This window comes from Balaenoptera borealis (assembly GCF_965194805.1).
Source record: "Balaenoptera borealis genome assembly, chromosome: 2".
In the NCBI taxonomy this organism is placed as follows: Eukaryota; Metazoa; Chordata; class Mammalia; order Artiodactyla; family Balaenopteridae; genus Balaenoptera; species Balaenoptera borealis.
The window spans coordinates 125,630,864-125,658,061 of record NC_138867.1 but is presented as its reverse complement, the minus strand read 5'-3'; the positions used below and the strand labels follow the sequence as shown (position 1 = coordinate 125,658,061).

General features: G+C 39.1%; 1 long non-coding RNA gene and 1 pseudogene across 2 annotated transcripts in view; both read right to left on the bottom strand.

The window, feature by feature from the left end:
* The window catches only part of LOC309624596, a 467,785-nt gene that overhangs the window by 150,666 nt on the left and 289,921 nt on the right, over window positions 1–27,198 (bottom strand). The gene's annotated exons all lie outside the window — the stretch shown is intronic.
* On the bottom strand, window positions 195–26,372 carry LOC309624553 (ferritin light chain pseudogene; annotated as a pseudogene). Its single transcript has one exon. The product of its transcript is annotated as a ferritin light chain pseudogene (transcript).

Below are 27,198 nucleotides of genomic sequence, written 5' to 3'. Positions count from 1 at the left end.
CCATTGATCAGCTCTAGTAGTTTTCTGGTAGCACCTTTAGGATTTTCCATGTATAGTATCATGTCATCTGCAAACAGTGACAGTTTTACTTCTTCTTTTCCAATTTGGATTCCTTTTATTTCTTTTTCTTCTCTGATTGCTGTGGCTAGGACTTCCAAAACTATGTTGAATATAAGTAGCAAGAGTGGGCATCCTTGTCTTGTTTTTTTTTTGGCTGCATTGGGTCTTTGCTGCTGTGCATGGGCTTTCTTGCTTTCTCTATTTGCAGCGAGCTGGGGCTACTCTTCGTTGCAGTGTGCATGCTTCTTATTGCAGTGGCTTCTCTTATTGCAGAACATGGGCTCTAGGCGTGCAGACTTCAGTAGTTGTGGCATATGGGCTCAGTAGTTGTGGCTCGTGGGCTCTAGAGCACAGGCTCAGTAGTTGTGGTGCATGGGCTTAGTTGCTCCACGGCATGTGGGATCTTTGCGGACCAGGGATTGAACCCATGTCGCCTGCATTGACAGGCAAATTCTTAACCACTGTACCACCAGGGAAGGCCCCTTGTCTTGTTCTTGATCTTAGAGGAAATGCTTTCAGCTTTTCACCATTGAGTATGATGTTAGCTGTGGGTTTGTCATATATGGCCTTTATTACGTTGAGGTATGTTCCCTCTATACCCACTTCCTGGAGAGTTTTTATAATAAATGGTGTTGAATTTTGTCAAAAGCTTTTCCGCATCTATTGAGATGATCCTATGGTTTTTTATTCTTCAATTTGTTGATGTGTTGTATCACACTGAATGATTTACGTATATTGTATAATCCTTGCATCCCTGGGATGAATCCCTCTTGATCATGTTGTATGATCCTTTTAATGTATTGTTGGATTTGGATTGCTAGTATTTTGTTGAAGAGTTTTGTGTCTATGTTCATCAGTAATATTGGCCTGTAATTTTCTTTTTCTGTGGTATCGTTGTCTGGTTTTGGTATCAGGGTGATGGTGGCCCCATGGAATGAGTTTGGGAGTATTCCTTCCTCTGCAATTTTTTGGAATAGTTTCAGAAAGATAGGTGTTACTTTTTCTCTAAATGTTTGATAGAATTTGCCTGTGAAGCCCTCGGGTCCTAGACTTTTTGTTTGTTGGGAATTTTTAAATCACAGTTTCAATTTCACTACTTGTGATTGGTCTATTCATATATTCTATTCTTCCTGGTTCAGTCTTGGGAGTTGTATCTTTCTAAAAATTTGTCCATTTCTTCTAGGTTGTCCATTTTATTGGCATATAGTTGCTTGTAGGAGTTTATAGATTGTAAGAGTGGACTGAACAGGAGTAAAAATTTGGGAGTCATCAGCCTGTAGATATTATGAAATTGTCAAAGAAGTGAGAGATCCTGCTGGGAGATCAAGTAAGATTACAATTGGGAATACAGCATTGGATTTAGCAATATGGAGATTATTGGTGATCATGACAAGAGGAGGGTTTTTTTAAAAAATTAATTTATTTATTTTTGGCTGCATTTGGTCTCCGTTGCTGCACACGGACTTTCTCTAGTTACAGCGAGCAGGGGCTACTCTTCGTTGCATTGAATGGGCTTCTCATTGCAGTGGGTTCTCTTGTTGCAGAGCACAGGCTCTAGGCATGCAGGCTTCAGTAGTTGTGGCACACGGGCTCAGTAGTCGTGGCTTGCGGGCTCTGGAGCACAGGCTCAGTAGTTGTGGCACACGGGCTTTATTGCTCTGAGGCATGTGGGATCTTCCCGGACCAGGGCTCAAACCCATGTCTCCTGCATTTGCAGGCAGATTCTTAACCACTGCACCACCGGGGAAGCCCGACAAGAGGAGTTTTAATGGAGTGATCTAGAGGAAAAGATGTGGTAGAAAGTTTACAACGAAAGCCTCCATCCTTTCTTTCCTCCTTGTATGTGAATATTGTTCCCCACATCAAGAGGGAAGTCTAATACTCCTCCCTTTGAATTTTTGTAACTTGTTTGACCAATAGAATTAATATTCTAGGAAGTAACAGTATGCCCAGGCCTCTTCAACACTTATGTTTGGAGTGGTCCCACTTGGAACCCAGTGGCCATGGTGAGAGAAACCCAGGCCACATAGAGACGCTATGTCTAGACTTTCCAATTGATAGTCCATTTAATAGTCAGGATCAACTGCCAGCTATGTGATTGAGGCATTGTAGATGTCCAACCCAGCCAACCTGTTAGATGACTCCAGCCTTAGCCACCATCTTGAGTGCAACCATGTTGTAGGTTGGGTTCCCCAGAAAGTAGATTCTGAGACACAGAGGTTCCATTAGGGACTGCTTTGGGGATATATGCCTGTGGAATGTATGGAAGGGAAGGGTGGGAAACAGGATTGACAAAGGGAGAAATCACGCTGTTAAGCAATTCCATCAGAACCTCAACTGACGCTTTTAGGGAGTTCTGAGGATGGGATGATACCTTGTAACTGCCCCAAGTTGGGATGAAAGTGTTGTGCTTTATATCCTCTATATTAACCAGTCCTTGGATATGGGCTACTCTGGGAAGGGTATGAGACCTTGGGTGAGGTAACCCTCACAAACTGAGGCTTTCCCTGAAAAAGACTGACAGCTGAGGGCTGTCAGCCAGACTCCCAGCAAGTGCTGTAATAATTTGTTCATTTCTGAAGCAGGATCTGATCGACACATCCCAGGGTTCACCACATACTTCATGATAGATCCCAAAAGAGAACTACCCAGCTTAGCCCAGTCAACCCACAGAATCATGAGAGGTGACCATAAATTGTTGTTCTAAACAATTTAGGGTTTGGGGGCGAGAATTTGTTGAGCATTCATGGATAACTAGACAAGAAGGTGGAACACGGACTGAGCTTTGGAGAAGCTCAATGTTAAGAGGGCAGAGAGAAGAAGAGGAGCCAGTAGAAAGACAGAGAAGGAGTTACCAGTAAAGCAGGGGATAAAGCAATCTGTTGTGGCAGACTTGGCCCTGTAGACCCTCATTCCGTCCCTCCTCCCCTTCTTCTTGAGTCTGTGTGGCAGTGGGATTGACCACTGCGAGCTGCTTTTTCCAAGATTCTGATGTTAGTTGGTTTCCAGCTGGGATTAGTTTATGAGGGACATTGATGGAAAATTGGAGGGAGGGAGAAAAGGAGAAACCAGGGATTCCTCTCCTTCTCTGCGGTCGTGTCTCTTATTGTGGACATACCTCTGTTCCGGCTCCGGCTTCTGCTAGACAAACTCTTCATGACGCCAGCTTCTGCTGGGTCCCTCAAGCCCATGGGCACCTCCTCTCCTCTCTGTTCCTCGAGCCAAGGTTGATACCGTGTTTCTGCTGTTGCCCATCTCTGGTTTTCTCACTTTCTCCTTTTCAGCTCTTTTGTCACCTGTGTGATCAAGGCTCTGAATTAAATTCCCTCTTGTCAAATGCTAAGAATAATTTTTGTTTTCTTGATTAGATCCTGACTTGATTTGATCCTGAAAGCCAAGTGAAGAAAGTGTGTCAAAAAGAAAGGAGTGATTAACTATGCTAAATTCTGCTGAGGGGTCAAGTAAGATGAGGGCTGACGATTGATTATTAGAGTGAACAAAATGGAGGGAGGTCAGTGGTGACATGACCAGAGTGGTTTCAATAGCGTGTTGGGCAAGAAAAAGGTCAATTAGGTTAACTCAGGGACCACCTCTGCAGCCATGGTAGGGCCAGTCCCCCAGAGAATTGACACAGGGAAGACATAGAATCATTGTGGGGAAATAGCCACAGTATCCACTCTCACTCTCACTGAGAGGGATGCAGAAGATTAAGGCCACAGGAGGGAATTCATCGATGTGGAAAGAGCCCGCGATCAAAATCAGAACCTTCCAGTGAATAAACTCCAGGACTTAAGTTCGTGGCAGAAATACATGCCAAAGCAAGAAGGTAAAGTAACATAAGGAAAATTCAGAAACTCTGGTTAAAGCAACAGAAAAATTCAGAATGCCTTCGGGGAACAGTGACTTTCTGCTTTCCAAGCCTTACTTTTGGAATTGGACAAACCAGTTAACAGTGTATTGTGGGTGAATTTATTGCAGGAAGTTAGTATATGCTGATAAAATTTGTTTATCTGCAATAAACTTCAGAATACAACATTTTTGAGTAGTGATTCCATTTGAGGGACGCTAATCCAAAGAAATAATCCTAAAAAAGGAAAATGTTTTGGCATAAAGATGAATACTGAACTAATATTTATTAGAATAGAAAAGTTGGAAACATTATTAGTTTAGGAATCTGGGAATATGTAGTTAAATTATAGGGCATCCACTCAGAAGACTATTATGAAAACCATTAAAAGTTATGGTTCTATACATCAAAAAATACAGTTCATCTTTTAAAATGAAGGATGCAGCATTTATATGCAGAGCATAATTACAACTAAGTGGAGGTATGCCAAAGTTTAAGTACCAGTGTGAAGGTAGTGAGACCCTGGGTAATCTTTCTCCTTTTCTCTGTTTTATTCATTGATAATGTATAATTTTTTAATAGTAGAAAAAATAAATTCTTTAAAAGGAAAAAAATTCCAGGTGATAGGAGACAGATTATTTCCTATTGGAGAAATTCTGTATTTATAAGGAGGCACAATAGTGATGGCATCTTTTAAGACAGGCTATATTTTAGCTAATTAAAGTCTTAATCTGAGTTCCAATTTCTTTGGGTGCTTGTGATTAGCAAAATATTTAACTTGTGTCAAAGCTGCCTCCCTTGCAATCTTTCTTATCCTATTACTGAAGTTTTTAATGTCATATCATGATGCTTGAACTGACAAAATTGCTTATATGCGAATGTCATAGCCAACTGCTGCAAGTTTCTGGGATCCTAATTATATAGATGAAAGCTTGTGTTGCATGCAAATGGATTGAAAACCTTCACAGAGAGAGGAATAAGAAAAAAAAATATGCTGTAATAAAAATATCTTTAACACAGTCTTTAAGAGAAAAAAAATGGGGGACTGAGTCTGAGACGAAATTATGCCGTTCAAATACATTACGAGTTCTCAGTCTCAGATCTGAAAGATTCTGTCCACAAATCTCCGCATCCAGAACCAACACCCTTTTCAAACCACTCTGTTATTTCAAAACCTAAATGGATAGCTTACATGTTATGCTTTCTTTGTATTGTTGGAGAGTACATGCTAACAAAAGATAAGGGAGCTCTCAGATAGTAAGCTCAGAAGAATGTCAATGTCAACCAGTATAGTACTTCCAATAAACCCCAAGAACAAAGAAATATTTGGGATTCCGTTGGAAATGAGCAAAATCCGACAGTTCTTTTTGCTTCTTCTTAAGGTTAACCAAGAAGCATCAACCAACATTATCTGTTTGGCTTTGATCATAGCAACAAAACATTCCAGATATCTTATGCAGACAAGGAGTAGAGGTCTAAATTTCAATTCCCCTTACATTCCTCAAATTATTCTAAAAGATGAATAAACGGTGGATATGTTGTTTTGGTAACCCAAGAGGTTCTAATCAGGTATATGAATGTTTTCTCAAAAATTTAGCATTCTTCCTTCCCTCAGGTCAGACATTATATTTTTCCCTACTCACAATAGTTCAGATTCCTCTTCACCCACTTATAGATTAATGACAAGCCTAATTCATTCAAGTTTTAACAGCACCTTGGGTCAAAAACAGGGTATAGTATTGGGCAATGGGTATAGCGTAGTTTTAAAAGCGTAGGCCTATGGGTCAACATTCCTGATTCAAATCCTGCCTTTACCACTTACTAGCTGAGTGACTTCATTCCTGTAGAAGGATAACATTAGTACCTTCCTTCAGGGGGTATTGTGGGACTCAATGAATTAATACATATGAAGCACTTAGAGTGGTGCCTGGTACATTGTGTGTACTTCATAAAGTGTTAGCTGTAATTACAATCAGCAACCTTTGTGTCCGGCTCCAGGAAATTCCTTGGAGATGATTATACCCACCCTTCAAGATAATGTGGTAGGACTGATAATTAATCTCTCTAGCTCATTTAAGTGAACATCTGGTAAAGTTTTCATTCCAAACAATATCAATCGGAATGACTTGGCCAGACCATGATTAAATAAGGCAAATATTCTCTAATTCTACTGTATTGCTGACCAAAAATGTTTTTCCCCCTCTGCTTGGAGCCAGAGACAATATTAAGGCTCGGTGGTAATTCATTTCATTTCACAGACAAGGGAGTGGTTAAGCTAAATACAAAGATTCCAACTACAAATATCTGGAGAAATATTTTTTTAAGAGCAGACTCTTACAAACCATTCTTATTCTCCGGGAATGTAACCACCAAATCTTGGTTATTTAGGGTGATAATTTCTCTCTTATAGAGAAAAAACGTAGAGGCAATATAACTGATTGACAAATGGCAGTCTTCATCAAAGTTGCATGCCGCTCTGTAAAATGTAACACCTCCTTGTCTACAAAACCTTGATGATCCCAGGGATTCTAAAATTAGCAAAGGACTCCATACTCCATAAGAATAATAGAGATGAGGAGATCTTTGAGGTTATCTTTTGTTCAACCACCACTGTTTAGACAGGGGATAATTTAAGAGTGAAGCAGAAAGCTGATTTATTTAAGGCCATGTGGCAAGTTTAGGACAAATCTGGGACTAGGATTAGGTCACCTAACTCCTAAGGCAGTGCTTTTCACATCTTTCCCATGCTTCCCCAAACTCCACTGCCTGCAATTATGGATAAGAGGGTCTTGGCACCTTAACTTCCAGAGAGATATCAGCGTAGATTTCCTCCTTCTATTGTCTTTTTTGCAAGTTGAAACCAAAATTCTTTTCCATCCTGACCACCTGGACTCCATATGTAGCTTTTTGGCTCTTTTTTTTTTTTTTTTAATTTTATTGAAGCATAGTTGATTTAATGTTGTATTGATTTCTTCTGTGCATTTTGGCTCTTTAAGTTGTGGATGTGCCCAAAAAATTCCAGTAAGTGATCAACATACATTGTACCTGGGAAGGTTCTAACTGTCTATTATTGAAGATGCAAAATGGACCAGGTCCTGGGCTAAATACTTCATAGGGATGACTTGATTTACTGCTCACAAGAATCCTATGATCTAGTTAATATTATTAACACTCTTTTGACAGATGAGAAGACTGAGACTTAGAGAAGTTAAGTCAATTGCCTAAAGTCACACAAGTATGAAATATCAGAGTCTAGTCAGACACTTTGATAATCTTACCCCCAAACCTGTGGGTAAGTGTTTTTCTATTTTGGGACTGTCACTACCATCCATAGATCTATCACTGTCCGAATGTTCTATTTCTTGCTTTAAAGTTCACATGAACGTGCTCTAGATTTGTTGGCCTGGTGCTGTTTTTTCCAGTATTTTATTTCATTTATTTCATAAAAACAGATACAATAGTTAGGGCCTGGCATTGTTTTAAGCAATCTATATATATCGCACATATATTTCATCTTTATCACAACCCAATGAGTTTGGTAAAATTAGTAATTAGTATCCTCATTTTATAGGCAAGGAAACTCAGGCATGTGTGTAACTTGCCCAAGGTCACACTGCTAGTTAATGACAGATTCTACCATGAAATTTGCATCATTTAATTTTATACTTTTTTCTCTTCCTTTCTTTATTTTTGATTAAGAGCATATTTTCAAAAGAAAACATAAAGGAGAAAGGTTTTGCTAGAATGAAGACTGGGTCGTCCCAGATTTCTCCTCAACTCCTATTCCATGGTAATCTTTGGGGTATATACCAAGGATCAGAATCTGAAAATCACTGCTTTAGAATGTGCTTAAATAATTTTTTTAAAGTAATTTTTTCTTCCTCAGTTATTTCATATAATTGTTACCTGTTCTTAAACCAAAAGAATTGTGTTGCCAAAGATAATAACTTGCAGATGATTACACAACCATTTAAAAAGTGATAATTGTAAGGGCTATGTAATAACATTGCACAATGACTAAAGTGTAATAGTAAGTGGAAAAGAGGAACACAGAACTGCATGCATTCTATGATGATAGCTGTATAAGAATCTATGTGTCTATATACCTTTGAGTGGCTTTGGTAGAGCAGTGGAATTATGGGTGATTTTTTCTTTTTAAAATTTTATCTGAAGCTATTCTATTATCTAAATGAAAAACAACCACAACAAAATACCAAAATAAAGAAATATTCCTGAGAAATGACCTGTTCTTAACCTAAAGGAAAGACTTAGTTGTAGGTGAACCATCAGGATAGTGATTCTTCTCCAGATTATGTTTTTGGGATTTGTGTCTCATAATGGTCTTCTAGCATTTGGTAGATTATGTTAAAGACATTGCTCTGGAAAGTTAGCCAAGAGCCTGATAAATTGAATTATGCCCATCCTCTTTAAGTATAATGTAGCCATTAAACATACTATTTATGGTATGTTATGATATAGGAGTATGTTCACTTACTTAAAAAGCAATATAATGTAGTATGCAAATAGAGTACGACAGTTATAATATAAAGGCAATACAAAGGAACAATGCAGAAAAGAAATACATCAGAATATTAAGGTTGTTTGAATTGGAAAGAAGACAGTTGGATCATTTTTCTTCTCTTCTTTTATTTTTCTATATTTTCCAAATATTTTGTAATAAACACAGATTATATTATAATGTAAAGCTGTGAACTGCAGTTTTAAGATGAATTAAGAACCTGAAGTCAAAAGTGGGGGAAGTCAGCATCTTATTTGAGGATTCTGAGAGTAGCAGAAATTGTCCAGAGTTCCATTTCCCATCTCTCATCCCTCCATGAGGGATGAGAGACCAGAGGGAATGGAAGATCTTTGAGGCCAAATGTAACCCTCAGCTTTCTCAAAACCACAGGGGTAGCGGATGTTTCAGTCCCTGGGGTCTTGGACAAAAGTGAATCTTAAAAAGAGCATGCACCTTGTGAAATGTTAAGACTATAGCCGTCCCTCTTCTCATGGAAGCCATTTGTTTTTGTTTTTAAACACAGCTCGACTTCAAAGATATTACAAAAATTAGAAAAAGGAAATGTTATATGGATTGCATTTTCCATTTGAGACAGATAGAAACGATTCTATTTAGGAATTACCTGCAACATCTCAGAAACTCCCAAACCTGGCTGGTTATCAAAACAACCTGGGAGGCTTTTAAAAATAATAAGTGATTGGGCTCACAGGAGACTGTGACTCAGTAGACAAGGGATGGGTGTCGCTCTGGTTTGTTTAAGCAAAGACCTCTAACCAGGCCAAAAAAATACCGTCTTTGTGTGACCAACCTCATTCTGATTTTCTCAGGCATGTTCTGATTTTAGAACTGAACATCTTGCATCCCAGGAAAGTCCTCAATGCTGGGCAAATAGGGCCAGTTGGTCATCCTAAATCATCTTCGCAGACGCCTAACCAGGACATACACTTGACTCACTTTTAGTTATGGTGCAAACACAGAGAAATGAAGAACAGAAAGAATGGAGTGAAATCTTTGAAATGCACAAGTCATCTTTCTTGGACCATTGAAGCCATCAAAGTGATCACATTAGAAAAAAGAAAAACCTTTTAGTTTTTTTAATCTTCTAACTTCCTGAACGTTTCTCCTTTCCAATGAACATTTTATATAAGAGAATACAATAGGGAATCTTAGCTGTTATGACTCCATTTAAAAATGCCTGTTAGGAATAAGCCAAAAAGAATGACAATTTTATCCAAAATATAGGTCTAATCCTTAGCCATCAGGGGTAAACATTGCCTTTATTTTTGTTTCCTTTTTTTTTAAAATTTAATATTCCAATGGTAAGATAATGAACTCAAACATTAACGAAAGTGCTTTCTTTCAAAATTTGGGCTGGAATTAAAGTGTTTGGGTCACTTGTTCCCTCTGTTGAAGTTGGAATGGGTAGCACAGAAATTCTTGCGCTGTGTTACCCTCTTCAGCCTTTGTTCAATAACAATACAGTTGGAGGTGTGGAATAAGAACTTGAACATCAACAGTGGGAGGAGTGCTGTGTGTTATTATTAGAGATTTATTCTATTATGGGGAACACACATTGAACCCTGAGAAACTACACAACTTTAAGCAAGCCTCTTATACATGTAGTGAAGAGTGACTTTTGCCCTTTCTGTACCAAATCATAGTGTGGAGGCAAAAACTGACCAGTTATTTTTCAATCATTGTCCCAAATAAAGACATACAATTTTCCCCAGGAAAAACAAATCACTCTTATTTTTACCTTTCTCAACTCTGTGTTAAGGAGAAAGAAATTACATGGAAGTTCTAAAAGATATGATTTCCTAACAAGTCCTCTTGACATTCATCCCCAAGTGCAAAATCTTGGAGAAAACTGGCTTATAGAATTTTAATAGCTTTGGCTATGCTTTCCAAGTGTCTTATTTACTTTAACAATAGGCTTCCTAACCAGGTTCACAGAGCAGGGAGTCTATGGCTCAATCAGTCTGTCGTCTAGCTGGGACCAAGGAAAATCTGAGGGATGGCAGTGCTGTGGAGAAGCTGAGGTGACCAGTGTGCAGTGTGCAGTGGCTTAGCCTACCAGCTCCGGAAGCAAAGTGATTGTGTTCAAATCCAGGCTTTCCCTCTTACTGGCTCTGCAGCCACAGGCAAGATATTTTAACTTTAAGCCTCAGTCCCCATCTGTAAAATGGAGTAAAAATGCTGACCCCAGAGAGTTTTTTTGTGGCTTGAATGAAATAAGCAAAGCATCTAGCACACTGTGGGAAGTGAGGTGTGTACTCAGTAAGTGCTGGTGGCTGGTGGAATTCTCTCCCCCTCATTCTTTATGTTCCAACCACGTGGGATAGATTAGTTCCCCCAATGAACTACATGTTCAATTTCAACCGTAGACCTTCACTGATGCCCTTGCACCTACAAAAAGCTCCCTAGCCCTTCGCCTTACTAAATCTTATCATCCTTTCCAGCCTCGGTTTTGGGGAAGCCTTCCCCACTCACCTAAACTTTAGGCTGATCATAACATCTTCCTGAACTTTCCCTTTATTTGTCAGGACTGGCACAGAATAAAACTTAACCAATGATAATTATTTACTAATATCATTCTTATTTAGAAACTTTTCATCATAAATCAAATAAATGCAGTAAAATCCAGCTTTACAAAATAATGGATTCTCCCACCTCTGTTGCACGTTAACCAGATTACAGCAAAAAGTATCACGTAGCATTTGCCAAACTCCAGTCATTCTTACACTAATATCATGTTTTTGCCATATCTCTACAATATCCGTACTATTTGCCTAGAATTTTCTTTACATTGGTTCACTTTTTGTTTACATTGATTTGTTTTGAGGAAATATTAAATCACAACCCTTAATGAGAAACCAGTCTTTGGGAACTACTCATCTATTCCATCTCTCTCCTTTTCCATGTCAGGAGACTGGGGCCTGGAGAAGGGCAGGAACTTCCCTACAGTCTTTTACCAAGTACGTGTCAATGGCTTATCAATGGAGATAATTCAGGTTTCCTACTTCTTAGCCTGCATCTTCTAGAGTATTCCATGTTGACTCATGTGAGTTTCATTCCGGACAGGTCCTGTTTTAGTTTGATTGACACATTTGTAAGGGACTGACAGAATAATCCATACTTGTTTTGATAACTTACAAAGCTAACTAAGGAACACACTGGTGGTAGTTGTTGCTAACATAAAACAATGCCCTATTCCAAAGGAGTAATTTATGTTTCATGACTGACCGGTGACTTCCTTTCCTATCTCTTAAGATCCACTCCAGTAGCTTCTACCTACTTTACCAACAAGTAAAAACAAAAAAGTTAATTAGAACAGACTTCATTATTGCAATAACAGTATTGTAATGGAAAAGCTGCTGCTTCTTTATAGTTTTATTGAGATTAATTCACATTTCATATAATTAAAGTGTACTATTCAATGTTTTTAGTTTAGTCACAGGGTTGTGCAACCATCACCACAATATAATTATAAAACAATTTTTCCCCCTAAAAGAAATCAGTATCCACTACCAGACCATCCCCATCACCCCTCCTTCCCCGTCCCCAGTAATCACTAATCTACCTAACCTACTCTGTCTCTATGGATTTGCCTATCCTGGACTTTTCATATAAATGGAATCATACAATATATGGTCTTTTGCGACTGTCTTCTTTCACTTAGCATAATGTTTTCAAGGTTAATCATGTTGCATGTATCAGTACTCCATTTCTTTTTTCTATTTTTTTGCCGCAAAAAGCTTTATTGTTTCCGTTTGGTCCACGTCTTGGGAGAGGGCTCCAGGGTGGTTAAAAAGCTGCCTAGTGGCTGGAGAGAGAGGCTTTGGGCAGAAGCCCTGACACCAGAGGGGCTCCTCAAAGGTCGGTGGGCTTCAGAGGTTCCTAGTCATTCTTGAGGTGAGCCTTTGGAAGAGATACTCGCCCAGCCCAGCCTGGGGACCAGCCAGCCTGCAGAGGTTGGTCAGGTGGTCGCCATCTTCTTGATGAGTTTCACCTGCTCCTCCAGGAAGCGGCTCTCCAGGAAGTCACAGAGCTGGGGGTCTGCGTGGGCAGAGTGCAGGGCGTGCAGGTCCACAAGGACCTGGTTCAGGCTCTTCTCCATGACAATGGCGGCTTCCCTAGCATCCTGGGTTTTGCCCCACTCATCTTGAGATGGTTTCTGCACGTCCTGGAAGAGGGCACTGTCGTGGCGCTGGGTTTGCATTTTCAAAAGACGCTGGGTGCCCTCGTGCTTCTCCTCAGCCATTTCAAGGAAAAAGTGGCCCACGCCCACCAAAGCCACATCGTCGTGGTCAAAATCGAAGCCCAGAGAGAGGGAGGTGTAGGAGGCCCGCAGATGCATGTTGACCAGGCGATTGATGGCGGCCTCCACCTGGGTGGAATAATTCTGACGAACCTGGGAGCTCATGCTTAATCGGTAATAAGGAACTAAGCTCAAAAAATGGTGCTGGCTGGGCCTGGAGGCCGAGGATAGCTGAGTGGCTGATTCCGAAGGTTGCGACTGGAAAAAAGGTTGGAGGGTAGTTGGAGGGGGGAAGCACGGGGCGACCCTGGCTCTGTTCCGTCCAAACACTGTTGAAGCAAGAGACAAACCTGGGGGGACTGCCCAGCGCCCAGCGATCCGTTTCTTTTTATAGCTGAATAATATTCCATTGTATGAATACATACTCATTAGTTGATGGACATTTAGGTTTCCCACTTTATGGTTATTATGAATAACACTGCTAGAAATATTCAGGTAAAAGTTTTTGTGTGGATGTATGTTTTTCTATCTCCTAGGTGTGGAATCACTGTGTTACGTGGTAATTCTATGTAAAGCTGCTGTTTTGCCTTCCCCGAATCCTTGACTCTTCCTTTTAGTAACAGTCCTTCCCACCTCCCATTTTGCTGTATAATTTCTCCCACTTTGGCTACTGTCAATCTACTCATCAGGATTGAGCCACCTCCCTCTGCCAAGAGGTGAGCATGTGATCCAAGTCCTGTCAATCAGATGCCCTTTCCCTGGAATTTGATTCTTTGGCAGAGGGCCAGTGAGGCTGAAAGAAGGAGGAACTCGTTCATCACTTTCTACCATCTATACCTCAGAGCTGTGCTTAGTCTTCAACTTTTTCTTCAAGTATTGAGTTATACCGAATCCTTCCAACAAATTCCTTCATTTTTTTTTTTTCCTTAAGCAGGTCAAAGGTAGCTTTGTTGCTTGCATCCACCTTTAGCCACATCTTTGGATAAATAAAAATACATTCCTATTTCTTACCCTAAACTAGTCTTTCTGTTCATGCTGGAAGTTAGTCAACTCAAATCTTCCCCCCCCCGCCCCAGTCCATTGTCCAAAAGGGAAAGGAAAAACACTCTCCATTATATGCCCTAATCCCCCAAATGAGGAATTCAAACAAGTCCCTGGATTCACCCTGTGTCCCAAAGACAAAGATGCTTATGCCAGCACTAAGGGCAATGGTTTCTTCTTTCTTGGTCAGGTTATATTCTGAGGCTTTCACAGCAGGCTGGTCCCTGCTCTTTCATGTATATAAGGAGGATGCAGTCAAAACAAATTAAAAGCTTGGATGCCTTCATCCTGTATTAAACCACAGACCCACAGCAGGGTTCTTCAGATCCAGAGATTAGGTCCGGAACTCTTCTTTCCTTCTGTGAAAGACAAAAATGCACAGGACAATGAAAGAGATGATTTTATTTAGGCTATTGCAATATGGAAAATGTTCATTAATGAGGAGCATCTCAAAGGAAAGGACAGAGACCTGTGGTTTATAGAGGGAAGTAGACAAGGAATCATGAGGCAGAGTGGAGGAGGGTTTTAAATGAGTCATATGGGAAGGGTGGTCCTTGGTGGTTAGCTCTCCCCTGAAACAGTAAAGCTTGAGGAACAATTAGATGAAGTTCAATGTTGTCCTTTCCTTCCCCCTTCCTTCCATCCCCCCTTCCTTCTTTCTTTCCTTTCCCCCTTCCTTCCTTCCCCCTTCCTTCCATCCCTCTTTCCTTCCTTCCTTCCCTCCTTCCTTCCTTCCCTCCATCCTTCCATCCCCCTTCCCCTCTCCCTTCCTTCCTCCCTCTCCTCCCTCCCTCCTTCCTTCCTTCCCCCCTTCCTCCTATCCCTCTTTCCTTCCTTCCCTCCCTCCCTCCTTCCTTCCTTCCCCCCTTCCTCCTATCCCTCTTTCCTTCCTTCCCTCCCTCCCTCCTTCCATCCCCCCTTCCCCTCTCTCTTCCTTCCTCCCTCTCCTCCCTCCTTCCTTCCTTCCTTCTCTCCTTCCTTCCATCCCCCCTTCCTCCCTCCCTCCTTTCCTTCCTTCTTTCTTCCTTCCATATTGTTTTTCATTCAGGAAATATATACATATTGAATATCTACATTTATGCTGGGGCTAGGGCTCTGGGCTGAAGGTAGAGTATCCTGCTGTCAGGTCCTTGTGAAAGGAAACAGAGCTTAGTAGGTGTCTTGACCTGCATAGGCTGAGGGAACACTGGGTTTTGAGGCACACTCTTTTCCTCTTACTGCCTCTTTCTTATCATTCCCCTTCCCATGTCACCTCTCCTCTCTTGGTTTCTGTGTCTTGGATCAAGATACCCCTTTGTCTGGATAGCACGTCTACATTTTTGTACTAACTCCCAAGTCAATCTAAATACCAAGGAATTTTTCTAGATTTCAAATGAAGTCCATGAGATAGCTTTAATGTCTCCTACCAAGCACCATGGAATTCTTTAACAGAGATGATCTACTTTTTCTTAGTTTTATGTAAAGTGGTATCTAAAAGCAGCTTCAGGATAGCCTGCAGTCCCCTCTTCCAACAGCTTGCCTCTCCTAAATGCCTCACATAAAAATTCTAATAGGTTCTCAGAGCTGAATGAATCTCTTCTTCCCTTATTTATATTCTTTAACAATCTGCCTTATTGAAATCATTTATGAATGTCTGCTCTGGTAGTTTGTAAGTCATTTTTTATTCATATGTCTATCTTCTAAAATGCTTTTTACACCTATCAGTTGTAAATCTTCCTGGGTTTGAGGAACAAGTGTGAAATGTTCTTAGTATAGGAAAAAAAAAACCAAAAACAACTGTACTTAAGTGGAAAACTATACATTGTCTATAGCATATCCTTCCAGTGTTATCTTATTCTGATTCCATGGGAGTTACAATTTTGTAAGCTGTAAATAACTGATAGCAAGGTAAAATAATTCTTGTCTATAGACATGCAAATTCTATCCAGTTGAGGAAGTCTAGCTGACTTCCGGCTCCCATTGTGGAAGAGTCCTCTTTCACCTCTATTTCACGTTCATTTCAATATTCCTGATCTATAAATGTGTCTTTTTTTTTTACTGGCACTTTTAACACACACCTAGTTTTCTCATTAATGAGTTAATAAAATCTTTGACACGTGTTCATATTTATATCTATATGAGAGTCATAATTTAACCTTTTTTTGAAAATTATACTTTACCAAGATTGAATTGCATTAAATTGCTCAGATCATCAAGGTTCACTGAGGAAATGGGTTCAGGGGAAATAAAGTGTAGTAGTGAAGAATACAGGACTTGCAGTTGGACTCCCTGCGTTTAAGATCTACCCAGATCTACCACTTTTTTTTTTTTCCTAAGCTCTCTGACCTTAGGCATGCTACTTAGCCTCTCAGTGCCTCAGCAGAGATAATAGAACATATTTTATAGGATTATTGTAAGGACTACGTGAGCTCCTCAAACAATGTGTGGCAGTTAGTAAGGGCTCAATAAATACCAGCTATTGATATTATTATTTAATAAGGAAACATGTAAGTAAATTCTGGGTCCCAGTAAATCTTAGCAGGTTAAAGACAGAAAGCAAAATTTTTCCAGTCACATATCTCAAGTATTCACGTCACAGTTCCATGTATAGGAGGACAAGTTGAGGTGACCGAAAGAGGTAGAATCAAACTCAGATCAAACTTTGAGCTATTATTCTGCAATCTTGTCCCACTTTGCAAATAAAGCATTAAAATGTTAGCCCTGGGATTTTCAAAACAAAGCCTTAGTTGACAGACAATGGGCCCTTCCTGTTTCTCTCTTTTAGACCACCTCCCACACCCTCACTCTCCCAGGATTTCTTAGGAATCTCTCCTCTGACTCAAAATAGAAAATGGGCTGAGGCACAATTATCAGGGTTATGCTGGTCTCAGGAGACCCATTTTCAAGGTACCAATTTAGAAACCCTTTCTAGCCAATTCCTGCTAATGTATTTTCTGAGACATTTTTGGGTCCTCCATGACCTTACATTTTACTGTCTCTCTTTTTGGCTAGTTGATAAAAAAGCTCCTTCCTAAGTATCTCTGATTGGGAGTCAGGAAGACAAAGACAAAAGGAAGATAAAGAACCCAGAAACAGTAGGGTAGGGACGGGAAGTGTCAGACTGAACTGGAAAGCCAGCTTGGGAGAAGCAGCCTTTATCTGCACACACATGGCAATTTGTGAACTACACTCAGGAGGAAGAAATTATATCTCAGGGAACCAAACACAGTGCTTGCGTTGTTTTTTTTTTTTAGGAGGAAAGTTTTGTTTGTTTGTTTTTTGTTTTTAAGCTGCTTTTGTTTTATCTGAATCAAAACAAATTTTTTAAAAAATTTTGATACATAGTTTTGGTTTGAATTGTCTGGTTTTCTGCTATGTGCTCATCTGCATTGGTAAAAGATGAAAGCCAATCTATTTTTTTCTTAAAGTGTCAGGTTTCTTAATTATGAATTCATGAACCCTTAAGAGGTCAAGATAGGTGACCATTTGAAGTATATATATTTTAATAAATTCTTCTGGGGGCCTTACTTTTATTAGCTACTTAAAAGGGCTGAAGATTAACCCAAATTTAAGACTCACTGCTTTAGACGATTTTAAAAGAATGGAATCATTTTATCATTTCTTCCAGTCAGTAGGCAATAGGAACATGCACATGAAGAAGAGATTTTTTTTTTGCATCATAATTACATTTATTGTTGTACAAAACTGTATCACCATAAACTAGTGTCCATTAAATATTATAAATTGCTATTTTTATTAACATCTTCATTGGAGTATAATTGCCTTACAGTGGTGTGTTAGTGTCTGCTGTATAACAAAGTGAATCAGCTATACGTATACATATATCCCCATATCTCCTCCCTCTTGCGTGTCCTTCCAAAGAAGAGATTTTGACTCAGCCTTTGTTCCATCTCCTCCAGTGCCAGAACTTGGCGTGAGTGAAATTCAGGGAGGGAAAGAGTGACTGCAAGAAGCCACAGAGCGTGTGATCACTGCAATTTCACAGACTAACAAGAGACCACTTTTCAAAATTCTTGTTTATTCTGTGCCACAAAAAAAATAAAGCGAAATGGGTTCATCTTTCCTTTGGAGAAGTAAGCCTTCAAGGTCAACTGGTTAAGTGATGTGGACCAATTTCATTCCAGTGTTAGATAATGTTCTGATTATTTAGAATGTTTGGAGGGGTTTGTTCTCTGATGAGACTGAAAAATCACCACATTAAGGCTATCAATGATTCATCGCAAAGGTCCGGGGGTGGGGGGAACTACTCCCTGCCCTCAGTACAGCATAAAGGGTTGAATTCATTCTCCCAGCTTTCAACCTGCTTCTGAAATGTTCTGAACTGGATAAAGCAGAGGGGCACAGGGGGAGGGGGGAGTCCATTGATTGTTCAGCTTGCTTCCTCAGTAGGCAGCACGGCCATATTTAAAAACTTTTTAATCATGTATTTAGCAAGACTTAAAAAAAGGTTGTTGCTTTCGACCAACGAATTTCATATTTAGGAATTGTTTACCTCTGAACAACCCCATAGCGTCTCTAGAAGTAGACCCTGACCATCATTAGTTTAAAAAAGTTCTCCAAGTGATTCTAATGTGAAGCCAACTGAGAATCATCAGAGTCAGAAAAATCTGGATTTTTTAACACCATTTTACGATAAATCACTTCAGACTCAAAGCCTGTTTGCTCATCTGTAAAGTGGGGACATGCAACAAATATTATATTAGACTTCAAGGAATATGGAAAAAGGAAAAAAAGAAGGGCACACTCTTAGAATTAAATGTTAATCCTTTTCCATCCTACAATAGACACTCTCCCCCACAAAGACTTATAAAAATGACAAATGCCTCATTACCATATTCAAATGTAATGAATTTAAAATAACTGGGTTTTTTAAGGTGATTAATTCTGACCAAGCACTTTTTCCCCCTTTGCTGAGTGAATAATAATAACTAATTTACAGTAAGCAGGTGATTCACATTCTACTCACACTCAAGAGATTTCCTGGCTAGAACCAGTGTGGAAGATCAAGCTATCTTGGCTGGCTGCCTATTCATCCATGGGATTATTCTTTACAACAGACCCAGCCACAGCAAGAGGAATTTATGCCCAGCTGAGACAATTGTCCTTATCACCATGCATCTTCTGGGAACATTCCCCAATCTCTGCCACATGTCCTTTGCCTCCTTTTGTAATAATACCAGCAACCATTTTTGAGTGACTTCTCTGTGCCAGTCAATTTGTGCTAATTATTTTACATATAGTATTGCATTTAACCCTCACAACAGCTTTGTGAATGAAGTATATTATCTCCATTTCACAGATGAGGAAATAGGCTTAGAGAGGTTAAAAACCTGCCCATGGGCACAGAGCTAATATTTAACACCTGGATTTGAATTCAAGTCTCTCTGGCTCTTAACCACTACACTAAATTCCTTCTTGGCCTTCCCAGATTCTGCCCTTTGTTCTAGCTCAAATCAGAGAACAAATAAGGTCTGCATCTCAGAACACTGCTACTTTGTGTTTTTATTAGGCTAATAACTAACATTTTTGAGGGCTTAGCAGGCACCGGATACTCTATATTTCTTATTCTTTCCTTTGAGCCACCTCTTCTAGATTATCTACATGTATTTTTAAATTTTTAAACTAATGGATTTTTTTACACATTGACAATTATGTATATGTTCTTACATACATGTATCATGTCTACTCACTTTAGTTCTCACTCTTTGCTCCTCCCCCTCTGCTCATAGGAAACTATTTACAGCTCCAAATACCAGCCACACTATCTCTTGCTTCTGGGCTTTTGCATACAGTCTTCCTCTGCGAGGTGTTCCTTCAAGTTCATTTTCCTTCTCCTTACTCATGCTTTAGAACTCGGTTTCCCACACCTTCCAAAGATGGCTTTACGTGGCCCACATCTGAGCTGATCTATTTGGTAGCACTTACACTGTGTTTACATATTGTTTATTCAAACTTTGTCTCCCCCGTGATGTTGGGAGCCCCTATACCACAATGACTGATGCATCAGCTGTTCATAGCAAAGTGCCCACATATGGTAGACCCTTGGAAAAAAAATTTTTTTTAGAAGTTACATTTTTATTTTTATTTATTTTATTTTACTTTTTTTTTAATCTAGAAATATGTACTTTTTAAAACACATTCAATAATATCAATAAATATGCGGATGCACAGGCCAGCTGCCCATGGATGTGTTGTTTGGCCTGTACACTGTTTTACAAAATACAGAATTAGCTGCCAACATTAAAAATATATATAATAATTCAAATTTTCACAGATTTCTCATCAATGTTCTAGTTTTCTCAACTCCTCCCTCATCATTTTTCTTCCTAGTGAAGACCAAACATACCAAGTACTTTTTTACAGTGTTGCTTGGTTGTTTTTTTGTTTTTTGTTTTTTTTCACACACACACACACACACACACACACACACACTGTATTTTATTTTGACAAGAGATAAATAAACTGACACCAAGCGTTGTAAATGGATGACCACAACAAAAGCAACAATGATTGCAATTACCAAACATGAAACACACTCATACTATGCCATACTATTGACATTCAGTCCAGTAATCCTCCACTGTAACAGCGCCTTTACTCTGCAGTGAAAATTGATTTGTATATTTTTTACCTCTGAGTCCTTGTGGGATTTTTTTTTTTTTATTCAAACAGAAAGTCACAAATATTATAATCATCCTCATCAGTTCACACAGTCCCATGTAATTAATTTTTTTTATCTTGATCTTTTGTTAACACTTTTATGAATTCATCCATTTTCCATTAGAGTTCTGAAAATGCTTATTCATTCAGTTCAGCGGTATAGTCAGTTACCAGAAACCTGTACTTGTCAGAGTCTTTTCCACGAATTCCTTGAAGATGAAACCCTTTTATAGGAACATTTTTGCAAAAGCATCAGAGTATACCCAGAACTGTCTGTAAATGACAAAAGACTTAAAAATGACCATGGTTAAAGATTTGATGAAAGTTCATAATAATGCAATTGACAAGGAAATTTAGTTATTTCTGAGATATACATTTTAAAGTAATAACTAGAATTATGACTTATAACATTATACCAGAACACATAAGATTTTTAGAAATTTCATGTAATGTCTGAAGCATTTATATTAACATATTTCCATACAAATAACCCAAAGAAAGTTTAGTATTAGTTGTTATTTTTGTTTGTTTGTTTTTTTATATTGCAGGTTATTAGTCATCATTTTTATACACATCACTGTATACATGTCAATCCCAATCGCCCAATTCATCCCACCCCCACCCCCTACCCCCACCGCTTTCCCCCCTTGGTGTCCATACATTTGTTCTCTACATCTGTGTCTCAACTTCTGCCCTGCAAACCGGCTCATCTGTACCATTTTTCTAGGTTCCACATACATGCGTTAATATACGATATTTGTTTTTCTCTTTCTGACTTACTTCACTCTGTATGACAGTCACTAGATCCATCCATATCTCAACAAATGACTCAATTTCGTTCCTTTTTATGGCTGAGTAATATTCCATTGTATATAGTACCACAACTTCTTTATCCATTCGTCTGTTGATGGGCATTTAGGTTGCTTCCATGACCTGGCTATTGTAAATAGTGCTGCAATGAACATTGGGGTGCATGTGTCTTTTTGAATTATGGTTTTCTCTGAGTATATGCCCAGTAGTGGCATTGCTGGATCATATGGTAATTCTATTTTTAGTTTTTTAAGGAACCTCCATACTGTTCTCCATAGTGGCTGTATCAATTTACATTCCCACCAGCAGTGCAAAAGGGTTCCCTTTTCTCCACACCCTCTCCAACATTCGTTGTTTGTAGATTTTCTGATGATGCCCATTCTAACTGGTGTGAGGTGATACCTCATTGCAGTTTTGATTTGCATTTCTCTAATAATTATTGATGTTGAGCAGCTTTTATGTGCCTCTTGGCCATCTGTATGTCTTCTTTGGAGAAGTGTCTATTTAGGTCTTCTGCCCATTTTTGGATTGGGTTGTTTGTGTCTTTAATATTGAGCTGCATGAGCTGTTTATATATTTTGGAGATTAATCCTTTGTCTGTTGATTCGTTTGCAAATATTTTCTCCCATTCTGAGTGTTGTCCTTTCGTCTTCTTTATGGTTTCCTTTGCTGTGCAAAAGCTTTGAAGTTTCATTAGGTCCCATTTGTTTATTTTTGTTTTTATTTCCATTACTCTAGGAGGTGGATCAAAAAAGATCTTGCTGTGATTTATATCAAAGAGTGTTCTTCCTATGTTTTCCTTTAAGAGTTTTATAGTGTCCGGTCTTACATTTAGGTCTCGAATCCATTTTGAGTTTATTTTTGTGTATGGTGTTAGGGAATGTTCTAATTTCATTCTTTTACATGTAGCTGTCCAGTTTTCCCAGCACCACTTATTGAAGAGACTGTCTTTTCTCCATTGTATATCTTTGCCTCCTTTGTCATAGCTTAGTTGACCATAGGTGCGTGGGTTTATCTCTGGGCTTTCTATCTTGTTCCATTGATTTATGTTTCTGTTTTTGTGCCAGTACCATATTGTCTTGATTACTGTAGCTTTGTAGTATAGTCTGAAGTCAGGGAGTCTGATTCCTCCAGCTCCGTTTTTTTCCCTCAAGACTGCTTTGGCTATTCGGGGTCTTTTGTGTCTCCATACAAATTTTGAAATGATTTGTTCTAGTTCCATAAAAAATGCCATTGGTAACTTGATAGGGATTGCATTGAATCTGTTGACTGCTTTGGGTAGTATAGTCATTTTCACAGTATTGATTCTTCCAATCCAAGAACATGGTATATCTCTCCATCTGTTGGTATCATCTTTAATTTCTTTCATCAGTGTCTTTTAGTTTTCTGTATACAGGTCTTTTGTCTCCCTAGGTAGCTTTATTCCTAGGTATTTTATTCTTTTTGTTGCAATGGTAAATGGGAGTGTTTCCATAATTTCTCTTTCAGATTTTTCATCATTAGTATATAGGAATGCAAGAGATTTCTGTGCATTAATTTTGTATCCTGCAACTTTACCAAATTCATTGATTAGCTCTAATAGTTTTCTGGTGGCATCTTTAGGATTATCTATGTATAGTATCATGTCATCTGCAAACAGTGACAGTTTTACTTCTTCTTTTCCAATTTGGATTCCTTTTATTTCTTTTTCTTCTCTGATTGCCGTGGCTAGGACTTCCAAAACTATGTTGAAAAAGAGTGGCGAAAGTGGACATCCTTGTCTCGTTCCTGATCTTGAGGAAATGCTTTCAGTTTTTCACCATTGAGAATGATGTTTGCTGTGGGTTTGTCGTATATGGCCTTTATTATGTTGAGGTAGGTTCCCTCTATGTCCACTTTCTGGAGAGTTTTTTTTTAAATGGGTGTTGAATTTTGTCAAAAGCTTTTTCTGCATCTTTTGAGATGATCATATGGTTTTTATTCTTCAATTTGTTAATATGGTGTATCACATTGATTGATTTGGATATATTGAAGAATCCTTGCATCCCTGGGATAAATCCCACTTGATCGTGGTGTATGATCCTTTTAATGTGTTGTTGGATTCTGTTTGCTAGTATTTTTTTGAGGATTTTTGCATCTATATTCATCAGTGGTAATGGTCTGTAATTTTCTTTTTTTGTAGTATCTTTGTCTGGTTTTGGTATCAGGGTGATGGTGGCCTCATAGAATGAGTTTGGGAGTGTTCCTTCCTCTGCAATTTTTTGGAAGAGTTTGAGAAGGATGGGTGTTAGCTCTTCTCTAAATGTTTGATAGAATTCACCTGTGAAGCCATCTGGTCCTGGACTTTTGTTTGTTGGAAGATTTTTAATCACAGTTTCAATTTCATTACTTGTGATTTGTCTGTTCATATTTTCTGTTTCTTCCTGGTTCAGTCTTGGAAGGTTATACCTTTCTAAGAATTTGTCCATTTCTTCCAGGTTGTCCATTTTATTGGCATAGAGTTGCTTGTAGTAGTCTCTTAGGATGCTTTGTATTTCTGAGGTGTCTGTTGTAACTTCTCCTTTTCGTTTCTAATTTTATTGATTTGAGTCCTCTCCCTCTTTTTTTTGATGAGTCTGGCTAATGTTTATCAATTTTGTTTATCTTCTCAAAGAACCAGCTTTTAGTTTTATTGATCTTTGCTATTGTTTTCTTTGTTTCTATTTCATGTATTTCTGCTCTGATCTTTATGATTTCTTTCCTTCTGCTAACTTTGGGTTTTGTTTGTTCTTCTTTCTCTAGTTCCTTTAGGTGTAAGTTTAGATTGTTTACTTGAGATTTTTCTTGTATCTTGAGGTAGGCTTGTATAGCTATAAACTTCCCTCTTAGAACTGCTTTTGCTGCATCCCATAAGTTTTGGATCGTCGTGTTTTCATTGTCATTGGTCTCTAGGTATTTTTTGATTTCCTCTTTGATTTCTTCAGTGATCTCTTGGTTATTTAGTAACGTATTCTTTAGCCTCCATGTGTTTGTGTTTTTCACGTTTTTTTCCCCCTGTAATTGATTTCTAATATCATAGTGTTGTGGTCAGAAAAAATGCTTGATATGATTTCAATTTTCTTAAATTTACTAAGGCTTGATCTGTGACCCAAGATGTGATCTATCCTGGGGAATGTTCCGTGTGCACTTGAGAAGAAAGTGTAATCTGCTGTTTTTGGATGGAATGTCCTATAAATATAAATTAAATCTATCTGGTCTATTGTGTCATTTAAAGCTTCTGTTTCCTTATTTATTTTCATTTTGGATGATCTGTCCATTGGTGTAAGTGAGGTGTTAAAGTCCCCCACTATTATTGTGTTACTGTCGATTTCCTCTTTTATAGCTGTTAGCAGCTGCCTGATGTATTGAGGTGCTCCTATGTTGGGTGCATATATATTTATAATTGTTATATCTTCTTCTTGGATTGATCCCTTGATCATTATGTAGTGTCCTTCCTTGTCTCTTGTAACATTCTTTATTTTAAAGTCTATTTGTTATGAGTATAGCTACTCCAGCTTTCTTTTGATTTCCATTTGCATGGAGTATCTTTTTCCATCCCCTCACTTTCAGTCTGTATGTGTCCCTAGGTCTGAAGTGGGTCTCTCATAGACAGCATATATATGGATCTTGTTTTTTTATCCATTCAGCAAGCCTGTGTCTTTTGGTTGGGGCATTTAATCCATTCACGTTTAAGGTAATTATCAATATGTATGTTCCTATGACCATTTTCTTAATTGTTTTGGGTTTGTTTTTGTAGGTCCTTTTCTTCTCTTGTGTTTCCCACTTAGAGAAGTTCCTTTAGCGTTTGTTGTAGAGCTGGTTTGGTGGTGCTGAATTCTCTTAGCTTTTGCTTCTCTGTAAAGCTTTTGATTTCTCCATGGAATGTGAATGAGATCCTTGCCGGGTAGAGTAATCTTGGTTGTAAGTTCTTCCCTTTCATCACTTTAAGTATATCATGCCACTCCCTTCTGGCTTGTAGGGTTTCTGCTGAGAAATCAGCTGTTAACCTTATGGGAGTTCCCTTGTATGTTATTTGTCGTTTTTCCCTTGCTGATTTCAATAATTTTTCTTTGTTTTTAATTTTTGCCAATTTGATTACTATGTGTCTTGGCGTGTTTCTCCTTGGGTTTATCCTGTATGGGACTCTCTGTGCTTCCTGGACTTGGGTGGCTATTTCCTTTCCCATCCTAGGGAAGTTTTTGACTATAGTCTCTTCAAATATTTTCTTGGGTCCTTTCTCTCGTCTTCTGGGACCCCTATAATGCGAATGTTGTTGTGTTCAGTGTTGTCCCAGAGGTCTCTTAGGCTGTCTTCGTTTCTTTTCATTCTTTTTTCTTTAGTCTGTTCCACAGCAGTGAATTCCACCATTCTGTCTTCCAGGTCACTTATCCATTCTTCTGCCTCAGTTATTCTGCTATTGATTCCTTCTAGTTTAGTTTTCATTTCAGTTATTGTATTGTTCATCTCTGTTTGTTTGTTCTTTAATTCTTCTAGGTCTTTGTGAAACATTTATTGCATCTTCTCGATCTTTACCTCCATTCTTTTTCCGAGGTCCTGGATCATCTTCACTATCATTATTCTGAATTCTTTTTCTGGAAGGTTGCCTATCTCCACTTCATTTAGTTGTTTTTCTGGGGTTTTATCTTGTTCCTCCATGTGGTACATAGCCCTCTGCCTTTTCATCTTGTCTATCTTTCTGTGAATGTGGTTTTTGTTCCACAGGCTGCAGGATTGTAGTTCTTCTTGCTTCTGCTGTCTGCCCTCTGGTGGATGAGGCTATCTAAGAGGCTTGATGGGAGGGACTGGTGGTGGGTAGAGCTGACTGTTGCTCTGGTGGGCAGAGCTCAGTAAAACTTTAATCCACTTGACTGTTGATGGGTGGGGCTAGGTTCCCTCCCTGTTGGTTGTTTGGCCTGAGGCAACCCAACACTGGAGCCTACCTGGGCTCTTTGGTGGGGCTAATGGCAGACTCTGGGAGGGCTCACACCAAGGAGTACTTCCCAGAACTTCTGCTGCTACTGTCCTTGTCCTCACGGTGAAACAGAGCCATCCCCCAACTCTGCAGGAGACCCCCCCCCCCACACTAGCAGGTAAGTCTGGTTCAGTCTTCCCCAGGGTCACTGCTCCTTCCCCTGGGTCCTGATGTGCACACTACTTTGTGTGTGCCCTCCAAAAGTGGAGTCTCTTGTTTCCTCCAGTCCTGTCGAAGTCCTGCAATCAATTCCCACTAGGCTTCAAAGTCTGATTCTCTAGGAATTCCTCCTCACGTTGCTGGACCCCCAGGTTGGGAAGCCTGACATGGGGCTCAGAACCTTCACTCCAGTGGCTGGACTTCTGTGGTATAATGTATAAGTGTTCGCCAGTCTGAGTCACCCACCCACCAGTTATGGGATTTGATTTTACTGTGATTGCTCCCCTCCTACCGTCTCATTGTGGCTTCTCCTTTGTCTTTGGATGTGGGGTATCTTTTTTGGTGAGTTCCAGTGTCTCCCTGTCGATGATTGTCCAGCAGCTAGTTGTGATTCTGGTGTTCTCACAAGAGGGAGTGAGAGCACATCCTTCTACTCCGCCATCTTTGTTCCTCCCTCTCAAAAATTTTTTAAATAAGGGAATTCATTCCAATTTCTGTAATCCACACTAAACCACCTAGGTGACACCACATGCCTTATTTCAAATCCTTGCCTTGCCAGCCTTGGTGAGGTGGAACCAAAAGCTATTTATAGCAGGACTGTATAGAACTATTTTACTTGATCAATGACTTTCTCTTTTCTTTTTCAATTATTAACTTTTCCTGGGCCATTCTCAAACTTTGCATTTTGACAGACATAGAAACGTTAGCTAAAATCAGTCTGGTGCAGATTTAGAAACAGGACTAGGGAGCAATTAGATTAATTAAATTGCTAATCTCAGTCCAGATTTTTTTGTCCTTCTTGACACCTGGAATGCAATTTCAACTGTTTGGAATTAATGTTAAAATTTAAAGCAGAGTGTTTTGGCTTAAAAAAA